Raw genomic sequence first — 13762 nt, 5'->3', positions numbered from 1 at the left:
AGCTTCACTGCCGTCTCATTGGGCTGATATTACTGTAGATCTAAGCCAGGTTAAAAATACCTGTCCCCAAAACTCTTTCCTTTTTTATTATTTACCTTGAACCACTTCATTGGTCCTGCACATAGCTGTGCCACCACAACCAGGGCACAACAAACTTCGTCAAGGAAAAAGATTATCCTTAAGTGAGCTTTTTTCCCATTACAGAAAGTATATGCTGAAACTAGACCCCCATGATGACACTAAAGTTTACTGTCAGTCCCATAAACTAAGAATCTGAAAATATTCATGTTCCTTCATCAGCAGAACAAAGCGAAAAACTGCACTAATTGACAGTGTGAGACCTAGAACAGAATATACTACCAATTCCCTATTGCAATAGGTATAGCTAACTAAAAAGAAAAAACAAACAAATGAAAAAACAAAAAAAAACACTTCACTGAGGTATCATGCAGCAAAGACTTGAGGATTTAGATCTAGGAAGGAGACATACTACCATGTGCAGCAGTCCAGCCTGTCTCCAGAGAGATTGTCTACACATAATGTGTCTTCTCACCTGTCCACTGTCTTGGAGAACAGTGGGGAAGCCCTGCTTGTTTCTCACCCACTGGGGTACAACTTGTTGCCCTACAGCTACTTGTTCAGTTTTGGACTGGGACAGTCTGAAAGTTAAAAAGCGATGAATTTTCCTTTCCACACAGGGTAATCAAAAGTTTTTTGAGGTTTTAGTGGCGTACTTACATTTTGATAGCTCATCTTGGAAGAGACAGTTTCACTTGAGAAGTAGGTACACTGAACTAGAAGAAGCTGTTTTCTGGCCATCACTTGCTTTGTTAGGAGAATGAGTGACGTTTGGATTTCTTGGCTTTTGCTAGTTTGGGTCACACCCAATCGAAAAATAGCTTCTAATACTGCATTTTTCACTACTTCAGAAAAAGGTTCAAAGCATGTAATTTACTCATTTAAGACACTACAGTCTACAGATTCATTGATTGCCTAGTTAGGGTTTGGTTTGGACAATTAAAGAACATATTACATATTAAGTGGAAGACATTAAATGAGAAGGAGATCTCTGATTTATACATCTCAATCCTGAAAAACATTTATGCACACACTTTATTTTCACATGAATTACTTTATTGAATGCAACAGAAGAATACATAAACTCACTTCCAACTGAGAACATTTGTAGTAAGAGAATGTGTGAAAATTTCTACAGAACTAAAAAGACATGATTGCACTTCATTTTTTCTGATCCCTCATCCTTCCTTACTCCCTTCCTCAAATATCAAATTAAGGACTTAAGGAGCTCATTCTAATATCTCTATCAGGTTGGTATAATTTCCCTGACTTGAGAGAACTATTTCTCATTTGCTGAAGATGAAAGCAATTTCAGATATTTATTTGATGTAGGTGAAAGCAGATACTTACTTGTTGATCAGTCACAGTCTAAAAACTAAAAGCACTGAAGTGTACATAAGATAGCTCAAATACTAAGCTCTTTTCCACTAGAAATTTGAACATGATTTTTTTCTACCCTAAATATCAGAGAGTTTGCTCATGCAAATGTTAACAGCAGACTTAAGACAGAGTTTAATAGGGTGCTGTTATAACATGAGATCATATACACTTCTTGTCACACTAATTCATTCCTGTTCATTTACTGACTGGGGATTAGCTATTTAACAGAATCAAAAAAATTATAATTGACAGATGAAAAATTCTTACCAGTGGCCATTTGCTACTGCTTTTGCTTCAAGTGAAACCTGTGCTGGCCTGATTTAATACATACCACGATGGGGGTCACAGGTTGCTCAGTAGAGCAGTATTAACATCCAGCTATTAATGAGTAACTTTTTAGATCAGACTGATTTTGTCAATGCAGATGGTCCCAGCACAGACTATATGGTGCTGTGCAGAAGTCAAGTAAGGTATGGAGCCCACTGGAATCAATGAGAAGACTATTGTTAGGTCTGAAAAACTTTAGAGTATGCCGTCAATACTACGCAAGTCTCATTCAAAAAGTAGGGACAACTAGAAACCTCAGGAAATCCATAGAAGCTGGTAGAAACTGCAGAAGTGACCTTGTGAAGTACCAATACTAACAGAGAGGATAGGTTGGACAATGATTGACAAGCATTACTTATATAGCATGTTTATTTTAGGTGACACTTTCTTGTGGGTTTTTCTCATGATAGCTGAAAATATTAAAATAAACATCTCTGGTTTACTTACTTCCTTTTAAAGTCAATTCACCTCCTAAACTGTTAACACCAAAACTAAATGACAATTTGTATAAGGTTATGTTAAACTGTTGTAGATTTAATCTCTCCCTCGAACTTCAGAAGATTGTTGAAAGGGTTAACACAGCCAGTATCTGCATGCGAGTGGGTGATTCTGCACAGTGCCACCATACCTCATCAAATCAGAACTTGGAAGAGACCTTGAGCAGGTCTTCCATTTCATTCCATTTGACCAAAACCCATGGTTTTCCTCTGTACTTGGGACGTCACAGAAAGGCGGCAGTACTAAAATGCAAAATATAGTGTTTAAAATGCCCCTTTCAGGCCCTGGCTCACTGATGTGCTCTTCCTAGTTAAGACTTAGCATGTTGCAAGTGGAAATTGTATTACAAGAGGCTCTTTGTCTCAGAATGGGTGGATTAATTATTTTTCATTTTTGACTCATGAATCATAAAGGAATGACATTTGATTTTGAAGTTATTGATATGCTCATAGGTTAAGTTTGACCCTTTGGATAGTTACTTTTAACACTTTACACTTGGGTGAAGGTAATCTTTACTGTGAAAAAGCAAGGCGTCTCCACTGTTCTTTCTTAAGATTCATAAAGGATGCCTAAAAAAATTTCCTTATCTTTTTTCCTTTTTTTCCCTTTTTTTCCCCTTCCCTTCCCTCTTTCCCCCCTTTTCTAATATCTGAATTAAGAATGTAAAATCTTATCTTTCAAGAGGTTTTGTAGATGCTTCCATTGCAATGGAGAGTTGAATTAGGAAATATCTTCATCTGTTGAATGAGTGAAGCTGACGGATCTTTCACATCCATTCTTCCAACTGGTTATTGGGTGTTTCAGTTAATCAAGATCACAGAAAACAAAACAAAGATGATTACAGGAGTTTATGCTGCAGTAAGCTGTGTGTGGGCAAGCCACCCCTCTAGCAAAATCCAGCAGGACTCTGTGAGATCCCAAAAGTCTTCTGCAATAGCATGACTGCAGAACTATGGGCTGAATTTAACAAGAAGCCCATCCTCTAACTGCCTGGCCATACACAATTCCTTCAGTCACATAACTGCATCAGATGAACAGCTTATGAATGTCAGTTTATGTGAATAATAATGTGTCATGCTTTAACCCCAGCCAGCAGCCAAGCCCCACACAGCTGCTCACTCACTTCTGCACCAGTAGGATCAGGGAGAGAATTGGAAGGGTAAAAACCAGAAAACTGATGGGTTGAGATAAAGACAGTTTGATAGGCAAAGCAAAAGCTGCACACACAAGCAAAGCAAAAAGGAGTTCATTGCTTCCCATGGGCAGAAAGGTGTTCAGCCAACTCCAGGAGAGCAAGGCCCATCACACATAATGGTTACTTGAGAAGACAAATACCATCACTCCAAACATCCCCTCCACCCTCCTTCTTCCCCCCAACTTTACATACTGAGCATGATATCCTACAGTATGGAATATCCCTTTGGTCTGGTGGGGTCAGCTGTCCTGGCTGTGTCTCCTCCCAACTTCCCATGCATCCTCAGTCTCCTTGCCAACATGGCAGTACAAAAAGCAGAAAAGCCTTGGCTCTATGCAAACACCTCTCAGCAATAACAAAATCATGTCTATGTTATCATCACTGCGTTCAGCACAAATCCAAAACATAGCCCTATACTAGCCACTGTGAAGAAAATTAACTCCAACCCAGCCAAAACCAGCACATAAAAAAAATCTAGGCATTAAAGTTTGCCTTTAACTTTGAGAGCTTATTTATTTCCCTTGTACTGAATCATGACAACTTCTTTGAGACAGCAATAAATATCATACTAGTACTGGCCCTCAGTAGCATACTATAAACTTCCTAGAACTTTATCCTGCCCTAAATGCCAACAAACCAGACCTATCTATGGTATTTGGCTAGAGATTCTGAAGTCCATACTTTTGCATGGAAGAAAAGTATGTCAAGTCTTTAAGGTCATGGTTTTATGATGCTAACAATGACGCTTCACTGTATTGACTCCTTTTTTTCCATCAGACATTTATAATAACAGCAGTACAGAAAAACAACAGGTCAGAAACAAGAGTCTTCTTGGTCATAACATCAGCAAAAACAGCAGGTATTTATTTTGTCCTCTTACGAGAGTTATAACCACTTTGTAGTCTTTAATAACAAGTTCAAAGATGGGTTCACCTTAACAAAAAGATGGATGCAGATTCACTACCCCATGTATCCCACAACAAAGCATATGCCGACATTCAGTGTGTTAAAAGCACTAATGTTTTGTTTTTCCTCCTCTCCCTTCCCCTGGGAGAAAAATCACAGGAAAGAGGTACGTTTCAGGAACTGAGATATTCTACTTGGACCAAATTCACTTCTTGGCTTTGATTCAGGTTCACTGTGTAGTCTTGGACATGTCCCCAAGTTTAACTCATGGTGGACAGCATGAGTATACAAACTGGGAAAGTCTAGGTCAAGCTATCCAGACTGAGGGACTTGTTTCAAACCCTTAGAGTCTGTCATGCCTGAATCAGAGACTAGATTTTGAAATAGCCACTAGGAATCCATCCTTGCCATTCCCTGTAGGATAACCTGTTTTGACAGTGCAGGGAAAAGGTCCAGGAAAGAAAAGGAAAGCTTTGCCCCAGCATAATTGGCCCGGCACAGGATCTGAGTTGTCCCTCACAGCGCCATCCTTGCATCTGAGCCCAAGTGCTGGAATCATTGGTTTCCTGTGCTGGGGGAAAGGCATTTTTAGAAATTAAGTTTGGGGTGAGAAGGGAATTAGCCTAAAGAGTTTCAGCAATATAAAACCTTTGCTTTAGTTACAATGAAGAGAGAGCCTATCTGGCATCCTTCAAAAAAAATCTCAACCTATAAGCTCCCATCTGGGTGCAAGCTGACCAGGAACACGCAGTCCCCCTTCTCCTGAAACATGCAAGGTAATTACATGAGTCTCAATGTGAAGTTTATACTTCATACCCTATTCATCAACTAAGAAACAGCTTCCTTTGGCACACAGGCAACAGGGACAAGCTGGTTTCACACCAGGGTGTCAAAGAATTTGCTTCAGGTTGGACCATGAATGTTCAGCCTTGATGCTGACAAGATGCCTCGAGAGCAGCTTCCTTCACACCATCTGCAAATCATGCTACTGCATATACTGAATACATTGAATACTTTCCAGCACTGAGCCCAGGGGCACAGTTCATATCTCAGCATGCCCAAGTGAGGAAAATCTACTGTAGCGTCCTAGACCAACATCACTACAGGTGCAGAAAGTTACTAAACACAAGCAGCTGCTTTATATAACACAAGGATATTTGAAAGGGGCAGTGAAGGAAATTGAGAAATCATGTGTGGGTGTGAAACATGTTGCATGATCATGGATATAAAAAGGGAGGCCATATGAAACCCAATCAGATAGGGCTTTGTATCAGCAGTAAATTTGCATGTTCTTACATGAAGCAGTTGTAGGTGACAGGAGGAAAACAAGTGGATGTTGAGAGGGATCTTGTGCCAGATCTTCAGCCTCCATAGGCTGTTACCCACACTTTTCAGTAGAGCTAAATCATTCCATACTCACAGAGGATAAGTCTCTGATTTGCAAGGAAAACTTTTTGACTTTTTTTTTAAAATGCATTTTCTCCCAGCAATTGTTACATTCAAAAGAGTGTACTTCAAACCCCAAACATCGCAGGCTGCTAGTAATGATTGTCCCACAACACCATGTTGAGTTAAACCTCTGTTTGCATTTCAAAAAATTATAGAATATTTTGCGTAGGAAAGGACCTTAAAGATTATCTAGTTCCATCCCCCCTGCCATGGGCAGGGACACCTTCCATTAGATCAGGTTGCTCAAAGCCCCATCCAACCTGGCCTTGAACACTCTCAGTGACGGAGCATCCACAACTGCTCTGGGAAACCTGTTCCAGTGCCTCACCTCAATCTCAGTAAAGAATTTATTTCTGATATCTAAACCCACCTTCTTTCAGTTTAAAGCCATTTCCTCTTGTCCTATCACCACAACCCTTTGTAAAAAGTGCCTTCCAACTCTCCTGTGGGCCTCTTCAGGAACTGGAAGGCTTCTCTAAGGTCTCCCCAGAGCCTTCTCTTCTCCAGGCTGAACAACTCCAATGCTCTCAGCCTGTCTTCATAGGAGAGGTGCTCCAGCCCTCTGATCATCTTCATGGCCCTCATCTGGACTCAATCCAACAGGTCCCTTCTTATATTGGGGGGCCTAGAACCGGACACAGTAACCAGGTTGGTGTCATGAGAGCTGAGTAGAGGGGTGGAATGCCCTCCCTTGACCAGCTGGTCACACTTCTTCTGATGCAGCCCGGGATGCTGTTGGTCTTCCAGGCTGTGAAAACACATTGTTCAGTCATGTTTGAACTTCTTGCCAACAACACCTCTAAGTCCTTCTCCTCAGGACTACTCTCGATGCATTTTCCATCCAGCCCATATTTGTGCTTGGGATTGTCCTGATGCAGCTGCAGGACCTGGTACTCAGCCTTGTCGAACTTCATGAGGTTTGCACAGGGCCAACTCTCAAGATTTTCAAGTCAAGGTCGCTCTGGATGGGATCCCTTCCCTCCAGCATGTCAACCACACTACAGAGTTTGGTGCCATTGGCAAACTTGCTGAGGGTACCCTCAATCCCATTCTCCATGTAGCCAATAAAAATATTTAACAGTGCTGGTCCCAACACCAACCCTTGAGGAACGCCACTTTTTACTTGCAGAATAAATACTTTGCTCCTACTTGTTCCTGTTCCTATGTAATTGTATTTCAACTAAGAGACTAACAATACAGAGTGTGTTTACAGAGTTATATTTAAATATTTTTATATATAAAAGTTAAGTAAAGCCAAAGTGAAAACGAAGGATAAAGATCTTTCTCTTTCCTTTGTATTGCTGCCATTAATACTGTAAGTTGTTTCTTAAATCCCAAATCTTCATTCCCGAAGCCTAATCATGATGAGGTTTCTTAAATACTAGCCAAAAAATTGACTCGTTTGGGAACTAGTCAAACCTGTGCTCCTGGTTTTCCAGTAAAAATTGTGACACGTTAGAAGACTCAAATCTTCTCAGATCCTCCTTCTACCTCTTGTCCATCATTATCCCAGATTAATGCCTGTGCCTTCTTTGTTCTGCAATGGCCTTTGCTGGTAGTTTTGAAAAAAAAAGTATTTTGCTGTACCACATGTTGAGAAATGCATGCCAGCAACCATCCTTCTCATTTAAATTACCACAGAGCAGTCACATCGCGCTGTTTTCTCTGGATCATTTGTGCAATGTCAGGTAAGGCAGGATGTGAATCAGCCATGACTCGGTTCAGAATTAGGACTCCAAAATCTTCTGGTTTCAATTTACTTCGGGAATTCGTAGGACTGACAGATAAAGGAACGTGAACCAAGAGAAATTTAATAGCTGCTCTAAATCTTGGTTTTACACAATGCTTCCATGTATCCCTTCCTCAGAAGGCATTGATCCCATAGTCCTCTGAGGGGTAAAAGAGAATAGGGAAACTGATTTTCCCTCCATTTCTACTCCCCTATTTTCACGGCTCCACAGAAGAAATCTCCCTTTCCTCCAGCTCCAGGCTGCTTAGCATTACAAAAAAATTGGTCTGTCAGCAACACCTAGAACCACTCTTCCCAGATGGGAGATCACATCTCATCTTTCTCTTCTAGCAAGGGTAGCTTAGAAACCACCTTGTCATGAACCATGCCTCAGGTTCCACTTTGCTTTGAGACAAAAGCTCATTATATTTTGCCTAAGGAAACTCTGGATGTCCTGTGCTCTGAAAGATGGCTTGGGGACCTTATACCTTAAAAAAAAAAAAAGAGAACCCTGCTTAGAGTTCCTAATCTCAGAGATACACACAAGCATATGCTAAAGTCTTGACCAAGGCCATGGAAGGCTACATCTCTTATATATTTACAAGTTTAATATAAAACCATAAGATACACCTGTCCACATACCTTTAGCTTAGAAAGTAATTTTTTCATATTATTTGGATGATATCACAGCCTCTCTTACACAGTGTGGTGAACATGAAAGAATTTCATAGCACTAAGTTTCATAAAATTGTACTTATTCTAGCATGACTTGCATATGGATGCCAGATACATCCACATTTTAATCCTCTGCTATTCCTGGAAACAAAGAGCATGCTCCTTTATCAATTACACTAATCCAAACTAATCTTTTCATGGAATACTTGGCATTAAGAGAAAATATTTATATCCAAAATAAGCAAGATGATCCATTTCTATTCCATACATTGTTTTAGCTTAGTGGGTCCCTTGCATTAGTTTTCCTTAGACTGACATGACTCACAAATGGCTTTTCAAATACAGTTTTCCCATACAGACCTACGTGCACGAATGGACCCCCTAGATGATGTAAGAACTTCAAAGAGGGGACAGAATGATCAGAGAGAAGAGAAATATTTGAAGAGTTGGGAGCAGATAACCTTTTAGGACTGTTCCCACAATTTTGGCAGGTAAATGTGTCTGATAGGAGCACTCCAGTCATGCACAGATAGATGACACATTTGTGTGTGGGCAGAGGATGAAATTGGGTGTGGACTGCGTGCCTCTGCAATGGGTACAGTGATAGGTCTAACTCAGCACCAGAGACACTGAGTCATCTGTTCAGAGCTTAGAGCTCTTCATCATTTTCCCTTTATCACATGGAAAAATCCTGGCTGGATTGCCTGCAAATTTATCCTTGCTGGCTAGGGCCCAATCTGAGAGAAAGACCAACAGACAGCAGGGTTTAGACACACTTGGAAAACTCCCCAAAGTCCAGTGATTCATGTAAAAAGAGATTGCATACCCTCACGATAACACCAAGCACTCAGAACAGTTATTTTGTCTCTTTCATCCTCTTACAGAATGAGCATAGCTGAAAATAAACAGTCTTTTAAGTACCTTAAGTGACACTTGAAGAATTGAACTCAGAGTCAATTGGAAAAACCCAAGCGTCTAACCTGCCGTATGGAAGTATGTAGAAAGAAAGTGATATCTAATTTGCGGCAATAATCACTACGATCACTTCAGATGCTGACAGTGAGTAAACATTTCTATATTCTGAAATCATGCCCAGCATCACTATCACATTATCTTTGGCTTACCTTTTCAACACAAATTGGTAAATTAACTATATGCCAACAAACCCAGTGGCATGATGGTAGACAAGAACTCACTTATCCTCAAAGCAAAAACACAACTGTAGCCAGTCATAACAGCCTGAGCCAAAGAAAACCTCAGGAAATCTTATGAAGAAGTGAAAATATTGCAGAATAATACCACAAACAGGATAGCTGCTGTTGCTTTACTTCTTGTACTATCTCGTAAGACTACGGTGTAAACCTGGTGCATATAAATATTTCTGCTGTAGGAAGCAAGAAAAAATATGTTGTTACTATGTAATTTCCAGATGAAGGTCTTGACCACACATGCTGTCAAGTGAGAAGCATTATAGGAGAGGTATTATATATAGCAGAGGAATTATATTACCTGCACCACTAACAAGAGCGGGGGAAAAAAGGTGGTGCTTACTAGAATAGGTATTGTTTTCAATTCTCCCACCAGCAGATAAAGCATATACATGCTATGGCAAGGGGAGATTGTAGGGGATGAGCAAGCAGAGGAGTGTCTAATTAGCCTCTCTAGTCAAGGAGCAACTGATCGAATATGCCAAGCTCAGGGCTCTAGGCTGGATGTCAAGCCTATCTTTATGTCCAGTCCTTCTCCTTCTGCTGTCACTCAGAAGTGGCTTCAACATCAGTAAAACCTTTTGGATCAGATCCCCTAGATAATGCTAGTATCCAACTCCTGTCTTAACATCTGCCTTTGTAATAATCTTAATTGGTAATCAGATTCTTGGAAAATGATTCGTCTGTTGAAGAAAGTAAAGTTTCTATTAGAGCTTAGAGAGAATAACAGATTATCTACTTCCTGCCTAATGCAGAATTTCTTTTTCTTTTCTCTGAAACAGCTGGAGGCCACCACCATGGGAGACAGGGAACTGAACTGGATGAATTCTGAGTCTAACATAATCACAATTTCTATTCTCCCTAAAAGGCATGATCAAACAATTAATGAGGAGAGTGTACCCTAACTGAGATATAAACTGATCCCAGAAAGTGAATCAAACCTGAAAGTTCACCAGCACAGATTTTCATATTGATACCAAAGATCAATTTGGTCAGAAGGCTCCTAAAACAGAAGTCAAGGTGAATGACTAAAATCGGGATAGACAGGATTCTGCAGCAATCATCAGATAAAATCAGTTAAAAATGTAGTTTGTTACAGAGGTCAGCCAGCCAGCTACATGTCCCAACAGTGGTACCCCAAGAAATGCAAACTCCAGCTGCATGTAAATAGACAGTTCAGTTCTTCACATACACCCTAGCTGCCTCTTATTAGCATGAAGCCTACGTGTATTATCATGGTTTGTAGAGGTCTGACAAGAGAAACCCAAGCAATGTTATCTCAAGGATTCCTTGTGCCCCCCCAGGCGCTCTTTGTGCCCTCCACTGTCTTTGCACAGCAGCTGGACCATAAGCTGACTGCAAAGGGAGCTGCCTTTTGTTCTGTTTGCAGAAAACCTGTGAGTGACGTCAACAATAGGAATAATAAATACAAATGGTATTATGCACACATGCAAACATCCCTGCGGAAAATTCAGCCATAGGGTGAATACCAAAATTTTACTTGTCACTTAGCTATTTATAAAATCAAAGAGGCTTAAAAATAGCAAAAATTACTTATCCTTGCCAAAACCATCTCCCAGAGTGGACAGCCCCAGGGGCTGAGATCTGAGCTCTGATTCAAACAGCAGTGGTACCTCCCCAGCGGGGAATTCCCAAAACAGGAAAAATACCCCAGAACTGACACAAAGCCAGTAGATTTGGCTCCCATGCCAGACTTCCTTCTGCTGTCAAAGCAAGTGTATCATGGTTAAAAAATCTGCTGTGCTGTGGCTATTTCCTGCTGGAGCTGTGGTGGGCTGGGCAGAGACAAGAGGAGCTCAAGGGCTCTGTTGATCATCCCTGGCCCAAGATCAGAAACATGCACCCAGCCCCATCCTCTCCAGTGGCATCCAGCACTGCAAAGCATTGCAGACAAGGTCTTTTATCAGTCCCTACAAGCTTTCTACCACCCTTTCTGCAGTAATGCTTATATGGCATTACTCAGCAGTTTATCTGTTGCTCTGCTGGATGAACCACTCTCCTTGTCACCACTCCCCTCAGAGCCATACCTATGAAGTTATCTTTTGCTTCTAAGGTACGAGAAGCATCCTTTTGGGGTCAGCACCCTGCTGGGGATTATAAGCATGCAAACTGAAGCTTAAAACCAGTCCATGCATTACTGAGTATATTACCCCATCTGCAAGTGATGGGGTAAGCCCTCAGGAGGCGTGATTTTATCTGATATAAAAGTGGGCAGAGAGAGGTCTGCAAGCTGTCCTGGACCAATATAGACCCAGGCTTTAAAAGTCCCATGTGATTAAACAATGACTCATGGCTGATCTCTGCCTTGCCTGTCAACACTCACCACTGCTTTACATCCTTAGCATTGCTAGAGCACAACAGAAGATCACAAAAAAGTAACAGAAGATCACAAAAAGTTTTCAGAAGTGAACAACATTAGTTTATAACACATCATAGCTCACTCAGCCTCTGTACAATACAGAAAATCTTGAGGTAGCAAGTATTTCATGGTTTCTTAAAATAAAATATAAACAGAACTCAAGTATTTTTTTATGCCACCTGTAAAAGAAAAATTAATTGGAGGAGCATAAGCAGAACATTAGCAGGCTATTTTAAAAACCTTCATTGGGTTCTTTTGCACCCAAGTCTATTCAAAAGAGTTCATGTAGACATATGCATATGTAGCAATACTTAGATGCACATATCTACATATGTGTATAAATATGCAGTAGAGCATTCCTCTAGTGTTGCATCCTTTTAATATGGCATCATTTTAAAATCCTTCATGAGCTGAGAGACAGACCCAGCCTTACCTTCTTAATTCCCAGCTTCTCTTCACCTTTTGAAACCGAATCCTCCTTGCTGTCTCTATGGTGACAGTGACGTCCACATCCCCCTGATGAGATGGCTGCTGGTACGCACATCAGGTGCCAGAGCAAATCATTCAGCACTGGAAACCTCTCCAGCTCCTCCATGGGACATAATGCTCTTCTCCAGAACTCAGTCTGACAAACAATCTGGTAAAGAAAACAGTGTTAACCCACCATCTCATGCCTAAAAGAGTGGGAAAATGGGTCTAAATATGGGCTCTAAAACCTTTTTCTATTTTTCTCTTCAATCATAATTACTGCTACTTGGGAAATAAATGTGATAGCACTGCTATTAAAGAGTGTATCTGGATAACCTACACAGAATGAACTAATTAAAGGTAATTTCTCCCAGAGGGTTTGGGACTGAGAAGATATTTGTGTCATGAAGTAGAAGTAGCTGATAAGCAGTGTGATGAAAATCTCCTGCAATGTCCATCCACCTGGCACATGGAACCAGCAGTGACAGAAGAATGCTTCTTGGCTCATGCTTAGTGGAGAGAGGAGCAAGAGAAAAGATTTTTATCAAGTGCTAAGTGAAGAGCAGCAGGTGGGACCTGCAAAGGTGTGCCTTTCAGGCAGCCACAGAAGGTGGTTCCAATGACTTTCTCTCCTTAGGAAAGAAACAGTGAGTCACTGGGGTTACAAAACACCAATTATTATACACAGTCCTTGTTATATTTTATGATTTATATACCTAGCTGTTGAAACACACCCCCACTGTAACATGCTTTCTTGTAGCAACTTACAGGCACAGTGAAGGATATTCAGTTCCCACTAGCTCTTTCCCTCTGGGTACCCAAACTGGGGAAGATGAGTGCCAGGGAAGCAGCTTTGACTTTCTGCCACAGTCCACTGCCAGCACCAGCTAATATTGCACACACTGTAGATGCTCTAGATTGCCTTTATATTTCATTAACCTTTGTAAATTTGTAGCTGAAGGTGTCTGTCACAGCTCTGTGTCACTGCAAACCTCACTCCCCAATCCAAGGGAGGAGTTAAAGGTGTTTGTGGCAGCAGGTCTTGCCCGAAAGATTTAACTGTGCAAGATATTCTGTTGCAATCAGCTCATTTACAGTTCTTCTCTGCTGCAATCCACTCACAATTAACTCTGATAAAGTCATCCACTCAAACTTTAAGGGTCCTATTTGATCCAGATAAATATTTGTAAAATGAAATAAAGACAACGATTAGTCCTGTATTTCCTTAAGTTTCCATGTCCTTCTTCACTGGTCAGAAAAAAAAATACAGTCCATCATTTAAAGATGAAGATTTCAATGGCCCAGCACACTTTAGGTAAAATCCAGAAAAACAACAGTAGGGAAAAAAGCAATAATAGACATAATATATTACTAAAACTTGCATTGCTGTAATGCAGATGAAAAATCTAGTCCCAGACCGAGTTACTGATGTACCATACCTACTCTGTTGAGATTTTTTTCTCTGTGTT

At 40.7% G+C, this 13762-nt stretch overlaps 1 protein-coding gene across 2 annotated transcripts in view; it reads right to left on the bottom strand.

The window, feature by feature from the left end:
- OFCC1 (orofacial cleft 1 candidate 1) overlaps positions 1-12304 on the bottom strand; it is a 185376-nt gene extending 173072 nt beyond the window's left edge. For both annotated transcript variants that reach the window (XM_027676211.1, XM_027676213.1), the window contains exon 1: positions 12259-12304. The gene's annotated coding sequence lies outside the window, so the exon portion shown is untranslated. The remainder of the gene's footprint in view (positions 1-12258) is intronic.
- Positions 12305-13762: the final 1458 nt, after the last annotated feature.

Source organism: Neopelma chrysocephalum, unplaced genomic scaffold (assembly GCF_003984885.1).
Source record: "Neopelma chrysocephalum unplaced genomic scaffold, ASM398488v2 Primary Assembly neopelma1_26b, whole genome shotgun sequence".
In the NCBI taxonomy this organism is placed as follows: Eukaryota; Metazoa; Chordata; class Aves; order Passeriformes; family Pipridae; genus Neopelma; species Neopelma chrysocephalum.
Note: the sequence above shows the minus strand (reverse complement) of the source record. Positions and strands in the feature narration are given on the sequence as shown.